At 50.4% G+C, this 23,291-nt stretch overlaps 1 pseudogene; it reads right to left on the minus strand.

Annotated features, from left to right (window-relative positions):
* Window positions 1–236: 236 nt before the first annotated feature.
* LOC140902921 (serum amyloid P-component pseudogene) lies at window positions 237–21,716 on the minus strand (annotated as a pseudogene).
* Window positions 21,717–23,291: the final 1,575 nt, after the last annotated feature.

Raw genomic sequence — 23,291 nt, forward strand, 5'->3', positions numbered from 1 at the left:
GCTCTAGCTTTTTTGATGCCCTAAGCAACGAAGAAAAAAAACCAAAAAAACCAAGCCTGGTTGAGCTGCCGCCGAAGTGCCGCCGAAGAGGAAGTGAGGGACTGCAGGGCCCGCTGCCGAATTGCCACCGAAGACCCAGACATGCCGCCCCGATGACGGATGGAGTGCTGCCCCTTTCTATTGACCACCCCAGGCACCTGCTTCCTTCGCTGGTGCTTGGAGCTGGCCCTGGCTGCACTGTGCCCTAATGCAGCCTGTGCTCATATGATCAGCGTGTCTCTCAGTCTGGGCTTCACAACCACATCACCTTTTATTTCATAGCGTAAGTTCCTCCAGCCCAGGGCACAGGGGGGCAGCTGCAGAGACTGATATGCACCTCTCATTTTACCTGGTGACAGACCATACCCCCACATGTACACGTCAGTCATTTCACCTGTAAAAGAATTATATAAATCAAACCTGCCTCCGAAGGAGTCCTGCTCCTGCCGCAGGATGATCACAGCCTTGGCACTGACGGAGTAGCCTTTCTGCAGGCCCTTGCTGGGTAAGGGCTTCCCGTTCACCCAGAACTCGGCTATGCCCGTGATGGATGCCCAGCCGGCACAGACGTGCTCCCAGTCCATACGGTTCTCTGGGACTCTGAAAGTCACAGATTCCCCCCGCCCCCATGTATAGTCCGTACTCCCTGGGTTTGGGTTTGAAGAGCAGGATTTCGTTGTCCTGGGCTTTGGTAGCATAGGAGAAAAGGCTGTATGGCCAAGTCAGATCAGTGAACGATCTCAGACACATGGTGAAGTTCTGCAGCAGCCACTCTGGTTCCGGCTTCACGACCACATGGGCATTGCTAGGTCCTTCCGGAAAACAAACACCTTTCGATAAAGGTCTGGGAGAGATGAAAGACATGTTGGGTGTTGGTACTGGTGTGATGGTATCACTACTCAGGCCCCTCGCTACAGACTCTGCTCTTCATTCCAGTGCTTGTGCCGCTCTGCAGCTTGCCCTGGGCTCCTCTGTCTTGGCCCTCAGCACCATCTGCTCTTCCGCTTCCACACCCCTCTACCCAATAACCCTCGCGTGTCAAAGTGTGAACAATGTATGGCCCACACCTCCCCCGGCCAATCAGAGAGCAGGCTGTGCAGTCATTGCCAAATGCCAACTCAACCCTTTTTGACCAATGGACTGTCCGTACTCCCATAAATCCCTCCTTTATCCCTCATGCCATCTGAGTCCCTCCCATGGACTACCCAGAAGGCAGGAGGTTTAGAAGCGCCTGCCTGCAATGGGGTGTTCACCTCACACTAGTCCACAAAGGGTTAATGTGGCTCAGAGAGGGTTAAATAACCTGATTAAACCCATCTGAGGGAGAGTTAGGCTTGATGGACAAGCCCTGATTGAGGATGGAGCCCAGCTGAGCAGGAGCAGGCAAGGCTCCTATAAAGCCAGGAAGCTGGCAGCAGAAAGGGGGATGCAGCGTGGAAGCCTGAAGTCACTTTTTGGGCTTAGAGAGGGAAAGGAGGTGACCTGGGGGGAGAGGAGAAGCCCTGGGATCCTGACCCTGAAGGAAGGGGGTACCCAGCGGGGAGCAGAAGTCTGAGAGGTGGGCTTATAAGGTTACTTAAACCTGCAGAGCCACATTAACCCTTTGTGGGCTAGTGTGGCGTGAACACCCCCTCATATTGCTCCATGACCATGCTCAATGGCGTTTAACTTGGGAGACCTGCTCAGTGGCTCTAGGTTGTGTGTGAAACCCTTCGGATTAAGGGTGGAACGTGGTGCCCCCTTATCTGCTTGTGAGCCTGCTTGTCACAACCGTGTCTCATAAAATGCGCATTTTGAACAGTGGGGCGATTAGCCATGGGAACAGCTTACTAAGGAGTGCAGTAAATTTTCTACCCCCAGAATCTTTACCCCCAGGGTAAAATTTTCAAAAGCACTTCAGTGATTTAAGAGCCTAAATCCCATTTTTAGGTGTGTCACTGAGCCACAGACATGACTGACTCTCTGTTAGACTCAGAGTCCTAAGGGCCTTGTCACTTTTGAAAATGGGACCCGAGGCGTGTGGATTTTAGAGTATTAAAATCAGCGCTTGAACAGAAAGCCTGAACCGTAGCTAATCTGCATCTTTGCTCTGACTGAGCAGGCTGGAGCAATCTGAGGATGCTCTGTGATATCTGCTGAAGCCACTGCCATCACTCTGCCCTCACTTGCTATCAGAACCTGCTCCCTGCTATAAACGGGTTTGGGGGAGAAGGGGAAGGCAGAAGGTGGGAAGAGGGGGGCAAATCAAAGGGAAGGAATGGGCAGAATTTGTGCAGGGGACAAAAATGTGTCTGTTGGCTGCTTCTGGGGTGCAGCATGGTGCTAGAACCGGTAGGGATTAGCCTGTCTTAGCCCGGCAGCACCACTGACCGGACTTTTAATGGCCGCCATGGTCCCTTTTTGACCAGGTGTTCCAGTTGAAAACTAAGGCCTTTGTCTGCAGCCAGATTAGAAGAGCAGCAGCCACTTGTTAAGAAGCAGGAAGTCACATCCTCACATTCCATCAAAATTACATTAAAACAGTGTAATATTGGGCTGTTAAGAAGGAGATCCTGTCCTAATAGCACCCACTATCACCAGATAAAGAAACCGATCTTAAGATGGCTAAAGAAAACTTAGTTTGATAGTATTCTGTCTGGCAAGAGTTGTGGTTGTGAAATTCTGATTTCTTTATTGTTTTGTCTTTATGGTCCCTACTTCCCTATTGTTTGTCTGTATGATCTGGTTCTTTGATTGTTTCTGTCTGTTACATAATTAATTTTGCTAGGTGTAAATCAATTAAGGTGGTGGGGTAGGATTGGTTAAAGAATTTTGTTACACTGTATTAGGATTGGGTAGTAAAATTTTAGTAAAATGATTGGTTAAGGTCCAGCTAAACATGCTGAGTAGTAACACACACAGCAACATTTGCAGAAACTTGCGAAGGGCAGGACTAGAACACACAGCACTCTTGGGAGCATAGTGTACTACCTGGGCCCCTAAGTCACCCAGTGACTGCACCATAAACACCTCTCTGCAACACAGTTGAGTACCACCACACAGCACCCCAGGCCTGACATCCTCCATCTCCCCATGCACATGCTAATCACTCCTCTGGCACATATTGCAGATACATGCCAATGTTTAGAGCAGGACAGACTAGCAAATAACTTTGTAACAATAGCTAGTGCCCAGCTCTGTGTTGGGGAAGCAGAGCTCAAATCTGATCTGGTTATCCCAGTCTGGGGCAGATCAGGGCCATTGTTTCAGCCTCCCACAGATATGTGAAAAAACAAGTTATTAGAACAAGGAAGTTCTACTGGTAGGTTCCTTCTACCCTGACACCACATCTCTGGAGCCCCTTGACCAGGTGACCTCAGCTTTGTACCACCCTGGCCCTGGTGAGGCAGCCCCACGTTCAGGACACTGTCAGCATACACATAGAATCATAGAATATCAGGGTGGAAGGGACCTCAGGAGGTCATCTAGTCCAACCCCCTGCTCAAAGCAGGACCAATCCCCAACTAAATCATCCCAGGCAGGGCTTTGTCAAGCCTGACCTTAAAAACCTCTAAGGAAGGAGATTCCACCACCTCCCTAGGTAACGCATTCCAGTGCTTCACCACCCTCCTAGTGAAAAAGTTTTTCCTAATATCCAACCTAAAGCTCACCTATTGCAACTTGAGACCATTACTCCTCGTTCTGTCATCTGCTACCACTGAGAACAGTCTAGATCCATCCTCTTTGGAACCCCATTTCAGGTAGTTGAAAGCAACTATCAAATCCCCCCTCATTCTTCTCTTCTGCAGACTAAACAATCCCAGTTCCCTCAGCCACTCCTCATAACTCATGTGTTCCAGTCCCCTAATAATTTTAGTTGCCCTCCGCTGGACTCTTTCCAATTTTTCCACATCCTTCTTGTAGTGTGGGGCCCAAAACCGGACACAGTACTCCAAATGAGACCTCACCAATGTTGAATAGAGGGGAATAATCACGTCCCTCGATCTGCTGGCAATGCCCCTACATATACTCCCAAAATGCCATTGGCCTTCTTGGCAACAAGGGCACACTGTTGACTCATATCCAGCTTCTCGTCCACTGTGACCCTAGGTCCTTTTCTGCAGAACTGCTGCCGAGACATTCGGTCCCTAGTCTGTAGCAGTGCATGGGATTCTTCCGTCCTAAGTGCAGGACTCTGCACTTGTCCTTGTTGAATTGAACCTCATCAGATTTCTTTTGGCCCAATCCTCTAATTTGTCTAGGGCCCTCTGTATCCTATCCCTACCTTCCAGCATATCTACCACTCCTCCCAGTTTCGTGTCATCTGCAAACTTGCTAAGGGTGCAATCCACACCATCCTCCAGATCATTAATGAAGATATTGAACAAAACTGGCCCCAGGACCGACCCCTGGGGCACTCCGCTTGATACCAGCTGCCAACTAGAGATGGAGCCATTGATCAGCCTGGAAAAAGGCTAATGTAGTGCCAATCTTTAAAAAAGGGAAGAAGGAGGATCCTGGGAACTACAGGCCAGTCAGCCTCACTTCAGTCCCCGGAAAAATCATGGAGCAGTTCCTCAAAGAATCAATCCTGAAGCACTTACATGAGAGGAAAGTGATCAGGAACAGTCAGCATGGATTCACCAAGGGAAGGTCATGCCTGACTAATCTAATCGCCTTCTATGATGAGATTACTGGTTCTGTGGATGAAGGGAAAGCAGTGGATGTATTGTTTCTTGACTTTAGCAAAGCTTTTGACATGGTCTCCCACAGTATTCTTGTCAGCAAGTTAAAGAAGTACAGGCTGGATGAATGCACTTTAAGGTGGGTAGAAAGTTGGCTAGATTGTCGGGCTCAACGGGTAGTGATCTATGTCTAGTTGGCAAGTGGAGTGCCCCAGGGGTCGGTTTTGGGGCTGGTTTTGTTCAATATCTTCATAAATGATGTGGAGGATGGTGTGGATTGCACTCTCAGCAAATTTGCGGATGATATTAAACTGGGAGGAGTGGTAGATACGCTGGAGGGCAGGGATAGGATACAGAGGGACCTGGACAAATTGGAGGATTGGGCCAAAAGAAATCTGATGAGGTTCAATAAGGATAAGTGCAGGGTCCTGCACTTAGGACGGAAGAACCCAATGCACAGCTACAGACTAGGGACCGAATGGCTAGGCAGCAGTTCTGCGGAAAAGGACCTAGGGGTAACAGTGGACGAGAAGCTGGATATGAGTCAGCAGTGTGCCCTTGTTGCCAAGAAGGCCAATGGCATTTTGGGATGTATAAGTAGGGGCATAGTGAGCAAATTGAGGGACGTGATCGTCCCCCTCTATTCGACATTGGTGAGGCCTCATCTGGAGTACTGTGTCCAGTTTTGGGCCCCACACTACAAGAAGGATGTGGATAAATTGGAAAGAGTCCAGCGAAGGGCAACAAAAATGATTAGGGGTCTGGAACACATGACTTATGAGGAGAGGCTGAGGGAACTGGGATTGTTTAGTCTGCAGAAAAGAAGAATGAGGGGGTATTTGATAGCTACTTTCAACTACCTGAGAGGTGGTTCCAGAGAGGATGGTTCTAGACTATTCTCAGTGGTAGAAGAGGACAGGACAAGGAGTAATTGTCTCAAGTTGCAGTGGGGGAGGTTTGGGTTGGATATTAGGAAAAACTTTTTCACTAGGAGGGTGGTGAAACACTGGAATGCATTGCCTAGGGAGGTGGTGGAATCTCCTTCCTTAGAAGTTTTTAAGGTCAGGCTTGACAAAGCCCTGGCTGGGATGATTTAATTGGGGATTGGTCCTGCTTTTGAGCAGGGGGTTGGACTAGATGACCTCCTGAGGTCCCTTCCAACCCTGATATTCTATGATTCTATCACTACTCGTTGAGCCCGACGATCTAGACAGCTTTCTATCCACCTTACAGTCCATTCATCCAGCCCATACTTCTTGAACTTGCTGGCAAGAATACTGTGGGAGACTTTGTCAAAAGCTTTGCTGAAGTCAAGGAACAACACGTCCACTGCTTTCCCCTCATCCCCAGAGCCAGTTATCTCGTCATAGAAGGCAGTTAGATTAGTCAGGCATGACTTGCCCTTGGTGAATCCATGCTGACTGTTCCTGATCACTTTCCTCTCCTCTAAGTGCTTCAGAATTGATTCCTTGAGGACGTTCTCCATGATTTTTCCAGAGATTGAGGTGAGGCTGACTGGCCTGTAGTTCCGCAGATTCTCCTTCCCTTTTTAAAAGATGGACGCTACATTAGCCTTTTTCCAGTCGTCCTGGACCTCCTCCGATCGCCATGAGTTTTCAAAGATAATGGCCAATGGCTCTGCAATCACATCAGCCAACTCCTTTAGCACTCTCGGATGCAGTGCATCTGGCCCCTTACAGCATGGCTCTTACAGCACTTTGGAACACTGGGTCTTAGACAGACACTTCTGCCCCACCTTTGTTATAATGTTTCTGGCTCGCCTCTGCAAACTTGTTTTTAAAACCTGTGCCTTTCTGCTTTCACTTCCTTTTTTATCCAGGATGCTTTTTTTAGTCTTCTTTGTAACTGTGACTTTTTAGAATCTAACAAAAGATTCTAAACAACCCCCAATTATTGCTCACATTTTGCCTTTTAATTTTTTCCTCCCAATCAATTTAGCTCATGATTGTTTTCACATTTGGAAAATTGGCCTCTTTAGGGTGCCAAATGTCTTTATGACTGTATTGTGTTTGCAAATAACAAATGTAGCAATTAGGTTCTGATCATTTGCATCCAGACTATCACTTTTTGTGCAGCAACCAATTAATTCACCGTTAGCCACTGGAAGATACTGTACAAAGTTGCCTTATGTTAGAAAACCATCTGTAATTATTAGAAACTCACAAGACATTTAACTAGCGCAGTATGAGTCTTCCAGCATTTGCCCCAAGATTGACAAAATGCAGGGGTCTTTCCTGCACCGGAGAGATTTGCTTGTGCTTCTCTGTAGTCTGATTTGAGTCTGTAATGCCCCCCTGGTAGCTCACCTAACTCAAGTCTCCAAGTCTAGAGCCCTAACCAACTCCGGCCTGATCACCCTGTGCAGCAGGATCTTCCTGGGCGATGGCTCCCAAGAGGCCAGCAAGGACGAGGGGTCAAAGCTGCAGCTTCTCCATGTTCTTCACTTGCAGAGCGACCCAGAGGGAAGACTCAGAGGGGCAGGAATGTGGAGAAGGGAGATGGGAAGCCTTGGGCTGCTCTGCCCCGAAACCTGCCGCGGCGCAGGGACCTGATTTATCCCTGAGTGGAGGTGGAAGAGGAAACATGTCCAACCAATCCCGTTCCGGGGCGGAGTCTGGAATTGCCTGTTCAAGCTAATTTCATGCTGTTCATGGGGCAATGGCCATTATCAACCCCTTCCTGTGCAGGGTGGGGCCCAGCCTAGCCAGCTGTGCCCACTGACAGAGACACTCCCCATGCACACAGCAGTCCCAGTATTTGTTGTACTCATTGCTCGTTACATAGACTGTGAGTGAGAGAAAGAGAAATACCCACAAACACCACACGGCATGTCCTGGCAGTGAGAGGTGCTCCCCATTTAGCTGAGCCTTTCCCCCAAGCCCCATCCCCAAGCCAAAGCTCTGGGCCTTGACTCCTGCCCTGCTTGTGAAGAGAGTCAGGCTCTGTCAGTGCAGCTAGGACATGAATTGCTGAGACAAATGCTGTCCCCGCCGATACAAATGCTGTTACACTTACCTCCCAAATCCTGGGCTGTGCAGAAGAGCCCTGGCTGGCCTTGAACGTCCTGGTGACACACAGAGGGGGCAGGTCTCCCTGCGAGGCCCAGCTCAAACCCCAGAGCTTTAGAGATCCACACTGTGAATTGCTGCTGGCATCAAAGGGGAAGCAGTGCACCCTGGAGAACCGGGTGCATGCTCCCTGCCCAGTCTGAGGCCACAAAGGCCTGAACCTCCAGGGCAAAGCCCCAGAGCTGAGCTATCACCCTATGAGGTGGTGATGGCAAGGTGCCTCTCACAGTATCTGTCTGCCTCTGTCAGTCTGGTTCTCCCCAGATGCTGCATTGGCCAAAGGTTTCCCCTGCTGAGTGGTGAAGATCAGGCGCCTGTGCTGACATCATTAGATCTAGAGCAGTGGGTTTCAACCTTTTTTCATTTCAAATGGCAGTGTGGACCTCTGGAAACCTTAGACATGCTCTGTGGACTCCCAGGGCCTGCTGCCCACAGGTTGAAAACCACTGATCTAGAGACCTGAACCATTATATTGCACTTGGCAAGCATTTGATCATGAGGCAGGTGAATATCCTTAGCCCAGTTTCGCATCTGGGGAAGCTGAGACTGTGAGAGGCTTGGCCATGACAAGCCCAAGGTCCCGGGCACTCAGCTGAGTACCTAGCCAGCCTTTCTGCCCCTTGGCTTCCCCATCTGTAATGAAGGGCCCAACTCTGACAGTGCCATTTTGCACATGGAGAAGCACGGGATCGGGAAGGACAAGAGGGCAAGTTCTTGCCCTGACACTCCCTTGCTGTGTGACCTGAGGGAAGTCCTGCGCTGATTACAGGCTCTGCACCATGGGAATGGTGGCATTCCCCTTCCTTTGGGACAGAACAGCGCCTGGAGAGTGCTGTGAAGGGGCAAGATAGGCTCCCTGCCTGGAGTTCACTGGGCTTAAGGCACCAGCTCAAGTGGCTGCCTTGGTTACTGAAGAAACAGCTGTTAGGATATAGATATTCAGGCCTGTCTACAAAGGCCTGTAGTTTAAGAATTTAGGTGTATTCTTATCACTTGGCTAGTTAGAGGTATAAAAGAAAGAATCAAAATCACTGTCTGCCAGTGTAAGGTCCTTCTCTTGCTGTGACAGTCTGAGTCCCTGTTCTTAGGCTAAGGCCTTTGACTAAGCAACAGAGGCAGCCATAAGCTGGGAAGCGACCGGTCACATCCTCACATTCCAAACTAGTCACATTGAAAGAAGGTGCTATTGGGCTGTTAGGAATACACTCCTGTCCCGATAATGCCGATCGCCTCCAGAGAAAGGGAAGTGCCTAGAAGATGTAAAAGAAAACTTAGTTTTGTTGCCGGCACCCAGTACCGAGAGGCTAAACAACAGCTGGAGTTGGTTTGCTACCCGGTATGCTACACCCAATAATCACAACGGGGTGGAGAAGCAGAAAAGTTTATTTGCAGCTGCAAAAAGGTACAGGGAGAATAAAATCTCAAATCCTGCACCCAAAGCAGGAAGTTACACAGGCTTTTATACATCCTTTTTCCCAGCATACTTATCCAATAGCAAGCTGCCCTAAGTATCCATATAGCCAGCCAATCCAGTTCCCAGCTAGTTCCCTTGTGCTCTGTATCATTTCTTAAACCATACATAAAGCTGCTTTATTCAGCATTGTTCTTCCATATCTGCCCTGTTTGGCCTTGCTTAATTTCAGGCAATCTGACTCTGCAGCACATTGTTGCAGATTCTCAGCATAACTGCTGTGAGTGCCTCCAGGTGGGAGGGGGGGCCAAGGACACTTGGGCCTAGTGTGAGGGGGCTTCATCGACACTCGTGGTCTTCCATCCCCTCGAGTTACCTAGTGGCCATGCCCCAGTGTCCCCAACAGTTTGATAGCATCCTGTCTGGCAAGAACTCACTTATCAATAGCTGGGACGTGAAATCCTCACTTCTGTATTGTTTTGTCATTATAGATCCCAATTTGCTATTGTTTGTCTGTATAATCTCTGTCTGGTTCTGTGATTGTTTCTGTCTGCTGTATAATTAATTTTGCTGGGTGTAAACTAATTAAGGCGGTGGGATATAATTGGTTACATAATCATGTTACAGTATGTTAGGATTGGTTAGTTAAATTTCAGGAAAATGATTGGTTAAGGTATAGCTAAGCAGAACTCAAGTTTTACTATATAGTCTGCAGTAAATCAGGAAGTGAGTGAGTGGGTGGGTGTGTGTGGGGGAAATGAGAACAGGGAATGGGGGTGGGGAAATTGGAATCACGTTTGGCTAAGGGCAGGAATGGGAACAGGGACACAGGTAAGGCTCTGTGGTGTCAGAGCTGGGAAGGGGGACACTAAGGTAGGAAACTAGAATCATGCTTGCTGGAAGTTCACCCCAATAAACATCAAATTGTTTGCACCTTTGGACTTCGGGTATTGTTGCTTTCTGTTCATGCGAGAAGGACCAGGGAAGTAAGCGGGTGAAGGAATAAGCCCCATAACAACAGCCACAGGGCCCCACCCCTCCTTTCTTGCCTTTTTATTTTTTCAATTTTAAACTGTCATCTTTTCATCTTTTCTTTCTGACCATACAGGTTCCCATCCTATCAGATAATGAGTTTATTTTAAAAAGAAATGTTTGAAAGTTTAACAGGTAGACCAGGTCATGGGGGTCAGAGAGCAGTTTTGAGTTTTAGGGGAATATTGATAATTGACTGAAACCTTTTGTAGTGAAATTGTTTTGTAGGCAGCCATTCTTTGTTAGTTGTCATGCTTTAGCATGGCAAGCGTGTGTCATTCAGAAACACTTCCCTCCTTTACCAGGCATTATCTCCCCCATACAATGGACAAATGAAATAATCAATAACTAAGATTAAGGGAAACACTGGGGGATTACAGGCTTGGAGACATTTTGTAGCAGGACCCGCAAAGCAACAAGTACATTCCTGTTTATTATTACATTCCAGGGTCCTAGAGGATGAGTGGTTTGGGGTGTGGGAGGGGCTCAGGCAGAGGGTTAGGGTCTGAGGGCTCTGACTGGGGGTGTGGGCTCTGCGGTGGGGCTGGGGATGAGGAGGCTGGGGTACAGGCAGGCTGCTCTGGGGTCTGGGGCCAGAGAGGAGGACTTCCCACAGCCCTCTCCCTGCTGGCAGCAGCGAGCGGGAGGGGCCCCTCCTCCCCCCCGGCAGCACACTCTCCCCACACCACTGTCACTGCACGTGCTCCTAGGACCCCTCTCAGGTCCAGGAAGCCCCCTCGCCTCCCCTGTGGTAAGTGCTGGGAGTGGGGGGTGTTGCCATCACATGTGCGCCTAGGGTGGCAGGCGGGGCCGGGGGAGAGACCCAGCCCCGAACATTGGTGGAGCCAGGAGCCCATGCCCTGAATATTGCTGGAGCCCAGGCACCATGGGCGCATATAATTCCCCATCCCTGCCTTTTCATCAGAAAACTTGGGTTGGGTTGGGTTGTAACAGAACTGACTCAGGAAAGTATAAGATATACAAATAATACAAAACTAAGGGTGCAACAGCTCCCATCCTCCTGTGCCGTTAAACAGAAATTCCTCCTTACTTAGGGAGGGAGATCCATGGACTTTTGAAAGATTAGCCCTGAACTATTGGCTAAGAGTATAGCGCAGCTTTTCGCATAAAAGAGAATGATCTGTTTCAAGAGGCCTGTTGGTTGAAGATGGAAGCACCTAGAAGTCCCTTGCTAGCACCAGCAGTCAAGTGGCTCACAAAGAGATGTTATATGGGTGAAAATTGTGGGAAATGAAGAAACAAATATACCACTGACACATATGGCGTGTGAGACGTGTCATGGGAGCGGGCCAACAGGAATAGCTGCCGATGATTGTGATCACAAGGACAATGTGGAGGAGAAATATGAGGCCAGACCACTGACCCAAGTTTGTTTGAGACTCTGGATCCCAAGCAGGAGACCCAAATGATTCAAAGGGAGGGTTGTACGGAAGTGAGTCACAGCTACGTTGTACGTAAGTGTAACCCTTCTGCCCATCAGAGTTGGCAGCAACAAGGGCTGGGCTCAGTATCTAGGGGATCCATTCCAATAACACAGTGCAAAACTGGCTCGAGCTCCCACCCAGTGACCTGGGACAAATATATACCACCCCCGCTGGGCGCCTCCAAGAGGCAATACTTCCCCTCTCGCAAGCACAGAGTCTGAGTGTAGCAAAAGCCTTTTAATAACAGAGAAACAAGGTGGCATTATGTTGGGGAAACACCACCAACAGGATTCAGAACACAGCCCATGAGCAAAAACCCACTCCAAGCAAATTGGGCCTTTGGTTCTTGAGTCCAGCAACCCAAAAGTCACCCAAAGTCCCAAAAACCCAAAAGTCTCTGTCCCTGGTCAGTGAAGCCCCAGAGTTCAAAAGTTTATCTACAGAGTTTTACTTCCCAACCTGGGTGGAAATGGGGGGGTTAAGGGGTACCTTACGTGGTCCAAAGCCAATTGCCCCACCTCTCCATGGGGCTCTGCTGTGCTCCACCAGCCATCCCACGAGCCACTCCAGCCATCTCACAAACTGCCCTGCTCCGCTCTACCAGCCATCCCATAAGCTGCTCCAGCTGTCCCGCAAACTGCTCCACAATATAGCTTTGGGCCCCCCGCGACTTAACACAATGCTCAGTGATTTCAGCTTGTAGTAGGGGAGCCCCAATGCTGGCACACCATTAGCCCAAAGTGAATTCAGCTCAGCAGCCTGTAACTAAACTCCTATAAGAATCAAAACTAGCTCCAATATTCTACAGTGCAGGAGGAAGAAGGTGCAATCAGTATGGAAGATGGGCCGCCCCCCCGGGACCCATAACACCAGGCATTAATACCTATCCCCAGCCTCTCTCCATTCACTGGGAGTTGGAACCCATAACGCTTGCCTAGCAAGTGCTGCTTAGTTGATGGCGAGTCCCTCCATCGTAACAAAAGGCCAAGTACAGTTTCACTGTCCTTGATTCACCTAATCAGGATAATAACAGTTTATTCCTGCACCAGTAACAGAGAAACTGGGGCTCCTACAACAGCCAAAGTGACCATCTTGGCGGGGTGGGTGTGCCTATGCAAATGAGATCAGCCCCTGAAGTTCTTTTCCACAACCCACCATGACTTGCCACCAGATGTCAGGGTAGAGCTCATCCTGTCTCTGCTTACATAAGAATGTTTAGGGGCTTGGAGGGGACCTGGCCACGGTAGCTCAATTGGCTAGAGACTTTTGGATCGAGCCCATCCAGAGGCAGTTCTTTTATTGTAAAAGCTGCGAGCTGAAGGGGTCTCTTGACACACAAAGTAAAAGGTTTTAAAAGCACATCATATAAAAGTACAAAGATGCTCAGAGTATTTGGAGAATGTGGACACCAATTGTCTGCCAGAGCAAATGGATAGGGCCTGATCTTGTTTTTGCTCAGACCCAATGCCAGATGCTCAGCAGGATGCTGAAAGAGAAGAGGGTGCTTATCCTATAGGCCTGTACTCTTTAATGTTGAGGAAGAAATATGGTATTAAGCCTGTGCGAGGCCAGAACTGTAAAACTGTTATGTGTGTGTACTTGTGCGATTGGCTGTGCATGGACTTGTTATGCACTGCCTGAGAGAGAAACAATTTGAGGACTGCCCGGGGTTACTCATAGATGCCCCCTGCCAGAGGAGTCACGACTGTGTGAACTGGAATCAAAGGAATTACTGGCAATTTGTGCATGGAGAGTGTTCTACATAGTATTGTCACACTGGGAGAGGTACTGCTGTGCCTCTGTTTAACCCAGAAACATTTAGCTCAAGGGGCAGAGCTGATGGACAAAGTGACTGAGGACCCAGACAGAGCGTTAGAGGAAACAAGCCGACGGATACATGTTTAATACGACATGTTGAACGTCTTCTTTGTTCAGCAAATCACAAAACCCTGCTGAAAAAAACCCTAAAAGTTTGAGTGTGGTAGGGAACAAAACCGGATATGTTATGAAAATATGGCGTGTGTTGTAAATAAAATGTCAGTTGAAAATGATTGTGTCAGGCATATTTTTATGGAGCTCCCCGTCACAGGATGGGAGAGGGGAGGGTTGGTGGGCCCTGTGTCATATGAACCCCTCATGCAAAGCTTACCAAATTACAGCCCCCATCAAGCCTACAGCATCAAGGCTGTGGCATAACCTCTGTTGCTGTGCCCTTTCGGTACGCACAATGCACCGGGCGCAAGCTGGTGCAGGAAAACATTGTCTGTAAATGGCGGCAGTGACACTTACTTGCCCCCACAAAATTGTTGTGCCGCTTCGTTTCGGGAATGTGCCACCTAAAGTGAGTCAGGCATGTCCAGACAAACCCAAACATGTTTCAACATGTCCAAACCCGTCTTTCTTAAAAACAGTCTTCAGCAATCTACCGCTGGTAAAAAAAGTTCATGACAAGAATGTAATAAACAAAAACCAAAACCAGAAGTAACTGTTGCTTTGCAGGTCCTGCTACAAAAGGTCTCCAAACACATAATCTTCCAGTGTTCTTCTGAATCTGATTTATTGATTATTTCTGACAGTCCACTGTATGGGGGAGGTAATGCCTTGTAATGTAGGAAAGTGTTTCTGTATGACACACGCTTGCCCAGACTAAAGCATGACAAAGAATGGCTGCCTACAAAATGGTTTCACTACAACAGATTTCAGTAAGTTATCAATGTTCCCCTAAAGCCCAGGGCTGCTCTCTTGCCATGTCCTGGTTTGCATATTACATTTTTAGAAAGACAAGGGGGATGAGGTAACATCTTTTCTTGGACCAACTTCAGTTGGCGACTGCCAACTAGGCTCAAAACAAGCCAATTTTCACTTGTTTTAAGTGGGCCTGGCTTGTAATTTCTTTGAGTTGCTTGGTTTTGGGCTTTCCCAGCTCTTTAAGCAGCTTGTTGTTTCTTGCTTCTTGTTTTGGCTTCCTGCTTTAAGTGGCTTATTGATTGTTGCTTGTTTGGGGCTTCCAATCCGGGAGTGGCTGCTGCTTTTTTTTGAATTTCCCATGGAAGAGCATGATTGGCTCCCAGTTGCACAATGCCTCCAACCAAAAGAAAGGATATGGAGGAGACTGATAGTCCCCAGGGCCAATGGGGAGAGGCCAACGCTCTAGGTCAGCTCTATTGGCAAGGCACTGCAGGCCAATGAGGGAAAGGATTCAGGGAACCAAGAGCCGCGGGAACCGACTCTCACTCCATCTGCTTTGGTTGGATCCCCCTCTCAGCACCAAGCTGCCAGGTACCCACTCGCTCCTCCATGCCAACACATGCTTAAAAAAATTAGGGAACTAACCAGACACTGCGCTTTACTTTGGTGTTCAGATATGTGGCTTTCTATTGCCTTCTTTCCATCTCCCTGCATTGGTATGTTGCCTACCTACCATAAACTCTTTGGGGGCAGGGACCGGGTCTTAATACCCTTCTAAAGAGCCTGGCATGTTGTTGATGCTGTACTGACAACTTTCATGTGCTTTAGCATTTGTGAGGGGAGGACTGCATGTGGTGCGGAGGAAGGGTCAGAGTTCCCTTTCGACTGCAGTACAGGAGGTTTAGTTCAAAGGAACCTATCTGTGGGAAACTTGGATTAGTGCTTTTGGCAGGTTTCTAAATACAACTAGAAGGGGCCAGTTTACTTCTCTCCCCACAACCCTGTTTTTTAAATTAAAACCATAGCACCTTATCTGCAGGCCATGTGTTTACTTAGCACTTCTAGAGTGTGGGGAGAGAGAGGCGTGAGCGGTGGGTGGGGGAGTGGCTGGAGAGGCGCGAGGGGTGGGCAGTTGGGAGCCTGGGGGAGAAGCCGGAGAGGTGCAAACAGTGGGCAGGGAGTGGCTGGAGAGGCGCAAGGGGTGGGCGGTTGGGAGCCTGGGGGAGGGGACAGAGAGGCACGAGTGGTGGGCGGGGGAGCGGCCAGACAGGCGCGAGGGGTGGGTGGTTGGGAGCCTGGGGGAGGAGCCGGAGTGGAGACAAGAAGACTTTTTTTCAAAGTCTTTTTTCAAAGTTGTTGAAAGAAAAATACCCCCAACATATTGAACCTATCCCTGTTTTCTGCAGTCTCTGTCTGGCAGAATGGTTACAAGTTCATAATATACCTTTTTGTTGTGTGTACTCTACATTATTGCTAAAAATACATTATGGAATTTTTTCAAAAACACCCCTTTTGAAAAAAGAAAAGGAGGACTTGTGGCACCTTAGAGACTAACAAATTTATTTGAGCATAAGCTTTCGTGAGCTACAGCTCACTTCATCAGATGCATCACGAAAGCTTATGCTCAAATAAATTTGTTAGTCTCTAAGGTGCCACTAGTACTCCTTTTCTTTTTGCGGATACAGACTAACACAGCTGCTACTCTGACCCCTTTTGAAGTGTGGCTTGTTTGGGGCTTATTTGTTGGGAGTGAAAATGGATCGGGCTTGTTTTGGGCTTGTTTTGAAGCAGGATTGGCTTGATTTTTGGCCTTGATTTGCTTTTTTATCTCGTGAGATTTGGAAACTCTTCTGAGACAAGCTTTCGAGCCACACAGAGCTCTTCTTCAGGTCTTAACCTGCTTCAGATCTGAGAGAAGAGCTCTGTGTAGCTGGAAAGCTTGTCTCTCTCACCAACAGAAATTAGTCCAATAAAAGATATTACATAAGCCACCCCCCCGCCCCCGTCTCTCTAATATCCTGGGACCGCACATTACAACTACATTGCATACACGATCATTTTTTAAAAGTTTATTTAAAAAAACTCCAAACTTTATTTGAGATGAATAAAAACTATGTTAACCAAAAGAACAGGAAAAGATGACAGTTTTAAATGGGGGGGGGGGGAAGTCAGGAAAGGAGGGGGAAGGTCTTTGGACTGTTTCTTCAGGTAACCAAGGCAGAGGCTGCAGCCTTATCACTGAACTTCCTGCGCTCAGAAAGCCAGGGCTTTTGTCCTTTAAAAAAATCATTTTTTAATGTAAAAACCATCAGTTGTGGGTTTTATACTATACGCTGGATTGTAAAGCTTTCTTTACAATTTACAAGTGATAAGTCTTTAGAGCAGGTTTTGGTTGGCTGGGGTTTTTTGTATTCTGGGCAATTTATTTAGGCATAACTTTAAAAAGCAAACTAACTCTGTTTTTGAAGAGCTCCTTTAAACATTTTATTTTTTAATGTAAAACGTTTCTTTACATGAAGATTTTGTATAATATTTCTATTCCCAGAAACTTGTTTCTTCAAAATTTCTTTTTTGCAACTGGCAGGATTTGGTCCACATGGACTTGGTGGTGTCTGCTCACTCTGAATCCAGATTTCTTTCCACCTATCTACAAATATCCTGTGTCCAACTTGACAAGGTGTGATGAGTCTGGGACATCCCAAGGGCAGATGCGGTGAATATTAACAGCTCATGTCTGGAGTCACTGCTCTATGTATGGGCATGATGGGGCATGTGACATGGGGGAGTAGAGTGATTCATTCTAGACAGGTGCTCCGGCTCCATGCTGTCCCCATTCCTCCTCTGATTGTGGACACTGCTCCCGGTATAGTTCTTAGCCTATAGGACTTCAGCACTGATTGGGCTTTTCAGGTGATGTCATATCTGCAGTTCAATTCCCCTTCAAGCACAAAGATGACATCACCAAGGATGCATTATGTAAATTAGATGGATGGGGAAAAGACATTGAAACCCCTTTCCCATAAGTTAAAAGGGACACAGTCAACTCAAAAATCGCTTGGTAAATTAACTCCTCTCTGTACACAGGTTACTAACAGAGTTGGGCCCAAAATTAGATTCAGAATTAAATTGGAAGAAGGATAAAGGAGTTTGAGGCGCAAGTGGTGTTTTCGTCCATCCTCCCCGAGGAAGGAAAAGGCCTGGGTAGAGACCGTCGAATCGTGGAAGTCAACGAATGGCTACGCAGGTGGTGTCGGAGAGAAAGCTCTCTCCTGCTTTTGGATGCTATTTAATTTTACATTCTTTGAGCTACAAGAGGTGAGATGCTCCAAGGCTCAGGTTCGCATGCTAGGGATGGGGAGGCAAGTGCACATGGCTGGGCAGGAAGCCAGCTTTTGGGGCAACTGTTTTGAGACGCCCAAGGGGCGTCTGCTGCGTAGGAACCTGTACTGAAGATAACAGTAAAGGCAGCGGCATGTTACTGCTCAGAGACAGGGAAAAGCCTGTCATAATTGACCGAGGCTGCTATTAATCTCCGCTCAGTGGTAATTATTGCTTCTTCCTCTTTTCTTCCCTTTATTACTTTCTGAGTTGCTGTTAACATGATTTGAGTCTGAAGCATAAAGCGAATTGTGTGTTTGGCAAGTTTAACGCCCACATTTAATTCTCCAGTTCCCCCTAATTACACCCTATTGCACATCTGCACAATTATACCTTCAGGAGCCATGGGGAAACTGCAGCTAGTCCCCCGTTGCAGAGGAGACAAAGCACTGGGCATGTGAGCAAGGGCTGGATCCCAAGCCACTGAAGTCCCTGGACATTTGGACGTTAGCGCCAGTGGGGCTGGATCAGGTCCTCAGTGCTGTGCCAAAGGCCAGTGCCTGCGGGAGCAAAAGCAGCAGGGTGGAGGTGAAGGACCAGGCCCTGGAGAGGCAGCAGTAGAGCCCACAGCTAGCAACACATTCCCCAGATGCGGGCCAGATTTTTCCATCAAACTGTGAATTTTGAAAATATTCATCTAGCCCCAATCAGCACTAAGTGGCAGCCCCTCTAACCAGGAACCAAGACCCAGCCCCATCGGCAAGGAACTGAGACCCAGTACTTCAGTTTATCCTGCATATGTTTTATTGCTACTTTATTTATTGTTTTATTGGGTGTGGAGGGGAGGTGGGGGCAACAGGATTAAGTTTGCTCTCAGGGCAGACCAAGAGACATAGGTGGATGGGTGTTGCCTAGCTGTCTCACTGAGGCCAACCCATGTCTATGGAAAACCCAGTCACCAGGATACAGACACCTAGCAACCAAAGACCCAGAGGCAGGAGGATTTCCCTGCCTCTCAGCAGGGAAGCTGAGCAGAGACCCCAGCTCAGAACAAAGGACTTGGAGGCGTGAGGGGGGAAGTAAAGATTTGGCTTCTGGAAGGAGCCTGGCTCTCTCAGCTGGGAGAGGACTGAGGAAGGAAGTCAGAAAATGGGGTTCACTATATCTTGGCTTGTGAGTTGCTCTGGGCTGAGCAGAATGGTCCTTGCTTTCACCTTCCTGTGTCTGCGCTGACCTAGGGACTTCCTATGCTGGGTTCCAGTCATCTAATAAACCCAATTGTTCTGAAAACGCTGCTTGAGGGTCACTGCAAATACTGGCTGAGGTGGGTTAGTTCCTGCAGAGTGGGCAAGTCTCTCCCAGGAGACTGTCTCTCACTGGGCAGAGCTCACGACTGGAAGCAGGAATGCTGGAGCCCAGGGGTTCAGTCTCAGGAGGCAGTGAGGCCGTGTGGTCAACCCTAAAGGACAAGTGAAAGCTCTTGGGGGTCTGGCCTAACAAAGGGGTTCCTCCTAGATGCTGTTGTAAAGCAGGGCACATAGCACCAATCCTGGGGTCCGTGACACTGGACCTGGGTGTGGAAGATGCTTGGAAATGCAAACAAGTGTCATCGTCCCAGCTGTGATTCTGAACTGCTTTGTCAGAACTGACTGCTCCATCCTTGGCTTTGACTCTGGGTCCTTCATCCAGCTGGGGAGCCTTCCTCTTTGTCTCACTTGCGTATCCTTGTGGTGGTGCAGAACCAGGGCCTGCTCATCCTGGTTGGGGCTTCCCTGTTTACTCCTGCCCCAGCTCAAAGGACAGTGTCTACCTGCGCAGAACAATGCCTGCATGGCCAGGTGCCCCACATGCTCCCACACCTCTGGGCACACAGCTACGAGGCTGGGGTGTGGGATGGGGTGAACTGTCAGCTCGAACGGGCAGGGCCTGGAACAGCTGGTGGGACTCCTCCTTCTGTGCCTTTGTCCAAGTACCATGTTATACCACCTAGGGAGGTGGTAGAATCTCCTTCCTTAGAGGTTTTTAAGGTCAGGCTTGACAAAGCCCTGGCTGGGATGATTTAACTGGGAATTGGTCCTGCTTTGAGCAGGGGGTTGGACTAGATGACCTTCTGGGGTCCCTTCCAACCCTGATATTCTATGATTCTATGATTATAAACCTCCCCCTTCTGCACGCTGCTGGCTGGGTGCGATGGGGTTCAGGACAGGTTGCTGGGAGGGGGGCGGAGCTGGATCTCCTTGTCCCACGCGCGCAGGCTGCTTTGCCAGCACAACTCATGCACTGGAGTCATACCCTGGACTGAACCCCTCCCACCGACCTCCGACGTCTTCATCGGGATGATTAACAGAGAGAACTTGGGCTCCCAAACTGCACTCCCCGGAGAAGCTGATCAGTCCTGAGCTGGCATCAGGCAGGGCTCAGCTGTGTCCTGGCATAGGCTCTGGGCAGCAAAGATTCCAAAGTCAGAGGTTACAGCCGGGACTCCAGAGAGGACTGGCAGGCGGCAGAGGAGCAGGCCTAGCTGGGATGGGTGAGGTGGTGCTGCTCGTATCCACAGCCAGAAATCACCAGGGAGGTGACAGGACACCATCTCCCCGGATGCATCCCAGCAGCACAGCAAAGCTCAGGTATGTCGGGCATCCAGAGTCACTGGGGGAGCCCAGAACCAAAGGGCAGGGCCAACCCAGCTGAGAGAGCAGCGCCCCCTGCTGGAGTGCAGGGGGTAATGGTGGCCAGGCAGCTCAAAGCGCCAGGCATGTTCCTCTACATCCCAGCACACAGTGCCCACCCAAAGCGGGTGCCAATGAGACTTGCAACAGGTGGGTGGGGCGCATGGGTGCCTCAAGGGCCCACTCCCCCCAGACGGACAGACAGACAAACAGTTGTGTATGGGGACAGATAAAGCATCACGCTTATCACGTGTGCCCCCACCCTACTCCGAGCCGCCCTTCGGCCCATGGCCCCAGCCAGCCCTTCCTTGCACATGGGGCCGTTGTTGGCCAAGGAGGGGTAGAGAGAGGTGCTGTCTGCTTCACCTATTGCCAAGACCCTGCTCTGCCCACCACCCTGAGCCCGCAAACAGCACCCTGCATGCCCCTGCCCCCACTCTGGCACTTCAGTGTCTGGCCATCCCACTCCCTGCAGATATTTGTGCTCAGCTATGAGATTGGCTTCTGTTTCTGACCCCCACAGTCACCTCCGTGGAGACAGACACAGCTGTGGGTGGTCCCTGGGGGCTGCAGAGCCATGGTGCGGCAGGCCGGAATGGGGGGCCAAGGCCTGGCTTTGAGACTGGGGAGTGTGGGTGTCCTGTATCGTCCTCCTGGGAACGGACACAGCCCACACCAGATGGAGTGCAGGGTTCCAGCGCTCATGCCTGCCTGCAGCCCAGGGCAGGGCGGGAGGGTTCGCCTAGGGGCCCAGGCCTTGCATCGCGCCCTCAAGCAGTGCTGGACAGAGGGAGGAGCACATGTGACCTTCAGCAGAGAAATCCTAGGGGGATGGGGGGACACTGCAGTGTGTGACCCCTGCCCTGCCCCACTGAGCCCAGACCCCACAGCGCCCCTCCTTCTCTGGGTGGGGGAGGACGATTGGTTGAGTTTTAGGAACCATCAGTTTGGTACTGAGCCAGTTCTCTCTGCTCAGATCAAACCCTCATTGGGCCTCGCTCACCCCGGGGATTCCAGTCCCCATCGAGCTGCCCTTGTGCATCCGGGCAGGGCTGGTGTCGGCATAGCTCACCCCGGTGCATCATTGCACTGGGGACTGGGACCCCTCTGAGCCCTCCTGCTCCAGCCCTGGCCAGCTCTTGGGACAGGCACCGTCATACCATCCCAGACGCCATTGTGCTGCCGTGGTTGGGGCAGTGACGGGGGAGGGGTGGGCAGGTACAGGGTGGGCATGGTTATAAATAAAGCCAGCCCACACACTGTCCTGGTACAAGCCCATAAGGGTAGAAGGTGCCTGCACTGGCGGAGGAGGAGAGCACCTGGCAGAGGTGACAGTAAGCCAGTAGGCCCCGGTATGGCATATCGGCAAGAGCCGGTGCACCGTACTGGGGTGGATGGGCTTCCCCAGGCACAATTTAAAGGGCCTGCAGCTCCCAGCAGTGGCTGGAGCCCCCGGCCCTTTAAATTGCTGCCAGAGCCCTGGCTGCCGAGCCCTGGGCCCTTTAAATCGTCCCCAGAGCCCCGCCGCCACTTTCCCAGGGCTCCAGCAGGCTCCGGGGACGATTGAAATGGCATGGGGCGGTAGTGGCGACCAGAGCCCCATCCCCGGAGCCCCATCCCTGGAGCCCTGGGGAAGCGGCGGTGGGACTCCGGGGACAATTTAAAGGGCCCAGGGCTCCAGCCACCGCTACCGCCCGGGCCCTTTAAACCACTGCCAGAGCCCCAGGCTACCACTGTTACCCCGGGGAGGAGGAAATAGGCACTTGCCGGTACAGGGTGGGCTGGGTCTGGCTCTGACCTCCCCCAGCCCTGCCCCTTCCGCCTGTGGACCGCCCCTTCCAGGGGCCAGAGCCGGCCCCAGCACAGCCCATACCGGTAAGTCCCTAGACTTACTTTCACCCCTGGCGCCTGGACTCCTTGGTGCCTGCCCAGGCCAGCTGGGGTCAGGATGAACCCAGAGCTGCTGGCTGGCAGGGCACTCCAGCACTGCATCAGGAACGGGAATGTGGCGTGAATTGAAATGCACAAAGCCGTCACTAACAACCTGAGGAGCTGGGCACAGCATGCTTTCGAGCTGCAATTCTGGTTAGGCTGCCTTACATGCTGTATTTGCATATTGCAGGCTTAATATGCGGCCTGGTAAAATACTTTAGAGAGAGAATCAGTCACAGACTAAAGAGAACAGGGAGGTTTTAAGGTGGCATTTGAAGATTATTGAGCTAATGTCTTAGTGTTGGGGGGGGCATGCTCTCTTGCCGCTTTCCCAGCACAGAGTCACAGGGATGGGGGTGTCGGGGGATACACACAGCCACGGGGATGGGGGGGATGCACAGAGCCATGTGGACGGGGGGATCCGGGGCGGGATGCACAGAGCCGTGGGGTTGGGCCAATGTGCAGCATGGGGGAAGTGGCTGGCGGAGGAGAAGCTGGGCTGGGCCGCAGGTGGGAAGAGGGAAGGCAGCTCAGGCTGGATTTGGAGCTGGTTGTGCCTGCTCAGCCTGGGAGGATGTTTGGGACCATCCAGGGATGGAGATGCAGGGAGCCTGTCGCCAGGGGAACAGCCCCCGTTACCCCAGGGCAGGACCCAGCGAGGCTCCTTGTGGCTTCACCTGTGAGGCGCTGAAGCTTTAGCTGCTGCTGTAAGTTGATGCAGCAGTGGCACTTTCCCTGCTCATTGCCAGGCCCAGCAGCCTCGGAGATTTTGGAGATTGTCTGATTGACTCATGGTTTTTGAATGCTTGGGGTCAGCCACGCTGGGTGACCCATGGATTGGGTGCTCCCCAGCCCCTGATCCCTGAGGTCAGGGGTTGGCCATTGGGTTATGCTAAGACTAGGGGTGGGGGGGAAGCTGGGACCTTAACCCGGACGAGGGACTGCAGATTCTGGTATGCCTTCCCCATGCTGGAGTGTTGCCTCCTGTCTCCGCCCCCAGGGAG

This window comes from Lepidochelys kempii, chromosome 24 (assembly GCF_965140285.1).
Source record: "Lepidochelys kempii isolate rLepKem1 chromosome 24, rLepKem1.hap1, whole genome shotgun sequence".
Classification (NCBI taxonomy): domain Eukaryota; kingdom Metazoa; phylum Chordata; order Testudines; family Cheloniidae; genus Lepidochelys; species Lepidochelys kempii.